The following is a 4915-nucleotide window of genomic DNA, read 5'->3' on the forward strand; positions in this document are numbered from 1 at the left end:
ACTTCGTACTTTAAAAAAGTATTTCTTTATTCTTGACAAAGCCTGTGTGCACACACGTGTGAGGCAGAGCCATGAGCACCGCACAGCCTGGTCACTCCGCGGCGCCCTTCCTCCGCCCTCCCGCCCGGCACGTTTCAGCCGGCTCGGCCTTGCCCTGTGGGACCCAGCATCTCTCCCACCAGCATGGCTACTGCACGGTAGAGCCAGCCCGTCCGTCTTCCTCTCGTTACTTTGTAAGGAGCATGAAATCAGATTAAGTAGGTCAGAGTTCCTCTGGAGGCGTTTGGTTCATCTGGGCACTCTGAAAAAGAACGGGAGAATTCTTTGGTTTGGAAAGGTAGTAAATGCTGAGGGAATGAAGGAACAATTCATCTTTCTTTTTAAAATTTCATTCACTCTGATAGGGACACACACACACACACATACACACACAGAGAGAAAGAGCACCTTCAAAAGGGCCTCTCTGCTGTGACCCACCCCGTTTCCAGTCATCAGCCAGCCTGGGATCCCGAACATTCTCAAGACTCCACCGGACCTGGGTTTTTTGGGCAGAGGATTTCGTTTTATCACTGTGCCGCAGTCTGGCCCCACAATTCATTTTTGTATCCTTCACAGCATGAACGTCAGAGCTCTCTAGAGTAAGAGCCACTAGTGCACGTGTGTGCGCGTGTAAATACAGGTGGGGGGAGGGAGAGAGGAATTTTAAATAATTGGTTCCTGCAATTGTGAGCTCTAGCAAGTCCGAAGTTTGTAAGGCAGGCTAGCCAGCTGGAAATTCAGGCAGGATTCATAGACTCTAGCAGTCTTATCAATTTCTTCTCCAGGAAACCTTAGTTGTCAAAAATTAACCAACACAGAGCATACAGTATTAATCCACAGCTTTGTGTGCATGAAGGCTATATCCACTGCTTTTACTGCATTCAGTTAAACTTCTCTAGGAGAATGTTTTTCTCATATACACCAAACTTTAACTTACCCATACTGGGTCAGAAAGCTTACTCTCTCTCTCTTCACTCTCTTTGCAAAAAGAGAAATGCTTGAGAAATACAAGCATCATTGACTTAACTGGTAGTTTACTGTGGAAACTGCTTTATAAAAAAACTCATTTGAATATTTATGTTCTAAGATATATACTTGATATCAAAATGAAACACTTTAATAATAGCTTCCAACGTAGTTATGGTATTATACTAAGCAGTATATAGGTATTGCCAATATGCTTCATAACAACTCCAAGAAGTAAGCACTATTACTATAATCCTTATCTTATAAATGAGGAAACTGAAACTCACGATTTAAATCGTCCAAAGTAATAAATATGTGTAAAAATAAAAATGAGACCTATTCAAATCTAGGGTACTTACTTGCCCCCTCCATGGGGCCTGTGTCCTTGCTGGAGAGAGAGAGAGAGAGAGGGGCAAAGTGAGAAGCACTCCTGGGGATGGAGACACCTCAGTCCCTTCCCGTGCACTCTCCTCTCAGGGTTTTGGGCATGCATGCACATGCGCCTGGCGTGTTTCTCAAGCCACTGGGGCCGGGACTTGAACCACACAGTTGATCCAGTGGAATCCAGCTGCCTTAACCACTATACCACCTCGGTGGCCCCTAGTCTACTGCTTTAAACAATATGCTTGAGTAGCTCTTCATGTTCTCATGATATTAATATATTTTAGTAATAATGATCGAAGCACTAAAAAAACTTTAAAAACATCCTGAATCAAAACATTTATATATCACAAAACTGAACTCTCCATGTAGTTAAAAAGAAACTGAAGTCTTTTGCACAGCTCTTCTGTAATGAAAATTTAAGTATTGGAAATAATTCCTTAATGGCTTACACAATTTCTTTATTGCCTGAATTTTTTTGTTTGATTTTAGTTTTAAAGTAAGGTTTCTGAAATAATGTTTTATACAACATTAGTTCTATATGATATTAGTAAATATTACTTGGAGAAAGCAATGGTTTTCTCAATTCTTTTTTTTACCACAAAACCCTTTTCCCAAGTAATTCTGGGTTATTTTCTCAAGTAATATTGGGCTAGGAAAGGCCCAGAGAGATGGTTTATCTTAGTATTTTTTGGAGTATGATATCTTATGTCGCTTCCCCAAAGTTGGGTAACTATAGCTTTTTTCAAACTTTATTTAAACATCACTTCATGGTGTCCAAAGGAACTCACTTTTGGGAAATACCAACCAAAAGTTAAGGGCACATATACTTGCTGGAGAAGACTGAGAAACAGGGAGGGAAAGTGAGAAATCGCCCCCTTGCAGGGATGGCCACACTGCAATAATCCCTTCTCCCTCATTCTCCCTGGATTTTGGGCACATACGCACGTCTCTGGTGTAATTTTTACGTCCTCGGGTTCAGGACTTAAACCACTGTCAGCTATGTGGGAGTCCAGTGCCTTATCCACCATGCTACCTATTGGCCCCAAGATAACACTTTTTAATAGCATTTTACTTGTCCAAATGTCTTAAACCTGAATTTATCAACATAGATAAACCAGAAAACTGTGTGAAACAGCTAAAGGCCATTAGAGGTAAACCAGATAAAGTGAGATTTCAGGAGAGATCGAAGTAAAGAGATTATGTCTTGGAGAACGTTTGTAGCACTACCACCTCGTTCGTGGATCTGGAAATGCACTTTCCCTCAACTCGCTGAATTCTCTATGCTGGTTCTTGAAGGTCAGGGAATTTCACACCCTTCAGGCTCCCACCGTTAAACTTCAAATTTAGTCGAGCTTCATTTATACAACTCCTGTTTTTATTTTCTTCATTTGTGATTATTACTTTCATTGATTTTTAACTGTTACTTTAATTGAACTGATTTTTATCCGCTTACGTACATTACCTGATTTAACGCCATGCCAGGTTCACTGTTGAATTGTGCCGGTCTGGTCTGCACAGCTGTAGAGGTGATTTGAGATCCTGCTTTCTAGATTTTTGGCTTTGTCTGGAGCTATGCTTTAAGAGTCAATGAAGCACATCCCCACGCAATGAGGCAGAACTGTGGACAGCTGGTAAACTGCAGCTCACAAACCAGCCTGAGGTTCCTTTACACATACAAACTTTTTCTTGTCAAACAAAGGCTTTTGGGTGATTATGAAACTGACAGGTTTTCTATGTATTAGCAGAATATACTAATCACATGACATAGTTTTCATCTATCCACTCTGAAAAGAACTGCTATAACTATTAGCTTCCTGTTATCATTGACACTTTTTTTTGTTCTTTCTTTTTCAATTTCAAATAAAATAATATACACTGTAAAAAATTCATACAATCACAAAATGTATGACATGGAAATAGATAGTTCTGCTATTCTATTACTATGACTAGCTATTCATAATCTGGTTTCTGTCCTTATAGATTTAACTTTACTAAGCATTTACTATTAATTATATATAGTGTATATATACATATATATCACATATACTATATATAATATAAGCAAGACATACAGAAACTGTACACATCATCCTTTTTTCCCAAAGAATTATTTTATTTAACTTTATTTTTTAAAGTAAATATACAATTTATTTAACATTTAAATTTCATTAAGACATGTGCAATATGGCAATTTTACTGGGGGTTTAACCCTACCTAAGATATGATTGTTTGCTGGGGCTTAGCAACAGGGTCCAGTTCACATTTAGCACTAATTAAATACTTTATTGAATAAATACAACCAAACAAGGGAACCAACTGTTAGCGTAATGGCTATGTCGCTGGACTCCCACGTAGTTGACCGCGGTTCGCGTCCCGGACCCAGTGGCTTAAAACTCATGCCGGGCGCGTGTGCGTACGTGCCCAAGATCCCGAGAGGAGAATGGAGGAGAAGGGATTGCGGCGTGACCATCCCCCCTGGAGGGTGATTTCTCGCTTTCTGTCTCTTTGTCTCTCTCTGTCTGTCTGGCGAGCGCACGTGCCCTATAGCAAAAACCTTTCAAAAAAAAAAATACAACCAAACAAAACACGTTCAAATATTTTCTTAAAAAAATCATTTTAAAGCCTTACTATTCAGGCTAATAACACAATAAAGGCAGATATGCTATTTAATGTAATTGGCTAATTTTATACAGCCAATATATCTTTTATTCCACAAGTATATTATTAAATGATAGAGAACATCTAATACAACCATCTCTACATAATTGGCAAATAAATTTCTAAGAAAGGAAGATTTTACAGACCACATCTTTTTTTTATACCCACCCCAACAGTCTAACTCTAGAGGATAAAGCCAATGACTTCCCTCACAAGAGCTCACGACTAATGTGGCTTTGCTATCAGAATCTGTATTTCTGATCTGTCATGAGCATTGAGACAAGATCCAAATATTCCCAAAGAAAGAAGTACGATGCATGTTGTGATCGCCTGTTCAGCAACGGGGAACACTGCATCAAAACTATCTCATCCTAGATTAAATAAGGTCAGTTTCATTCATAGGCATTTCCTCCACTGTAGTATTGTAGAAAGTCTCAATGTCACGAAGAATCCTCTTGTCTTCTTCAGTAACAAAGTTTATAGCCACACCTTTCCTCCCAAATTGACCCCCTTTGCCAAGTCTGTGAATATAGATTTTTTTTTTTGAGAGGTTTTTGCTACAGGGTGCGTGAGCTCACCAGACAGACAGCCAGAGACAGACAGAAAGCGAGAAATCACCCCCCAGGGGGGATGGCCACGCCACAATCCCTTCTCCTCTGTTCTCCTCTCAGGATCTTGGGCACTCAAGCACACATGCCCTGCGTGAGTTTGTTTTTTTTAAATTTTTTTAAAGAGGTTTTTGCTATAGGGTGCATGCGCTCACCAGACAGACAGACAGAGACAGACAGAAAGCGAGAAATCACCCCCCAGGGGGGATGGCCACGCCACAATCCCTTCTCCTCCATTCTCCCCTTGGGATCTTGGGCAC

General features: G+C 40.1%; 1 pseudogene; it reads right to left on the reverse strand.

The window, feature by feature from the left end:
• Positions 1–4408: 4408 nt before the first annotated feature.
• The window catches only part of LOC102484693 (eukaryotic initiation factor 4A-II-like), a 5786-nt pseudogene continuing 5279 nt past the window's right edge, over positions 4409–4915 (reverse strand).

This window comes from Tupaia chinensis, unplaced genomic scaffold (genome assembly GCF_000334495.1).
Source record: "Tupaia chinensis unplaced genomic scaffold, TupChi_1.0 Scaffold000138_1, whole genome shotgun sequence".
Lineage (NCBI taxonomy): Eukaryota > Metazoa > Chordata > Mammalia > Scandentia > Tupaiidae > Tupaia > Tupaia belangeri.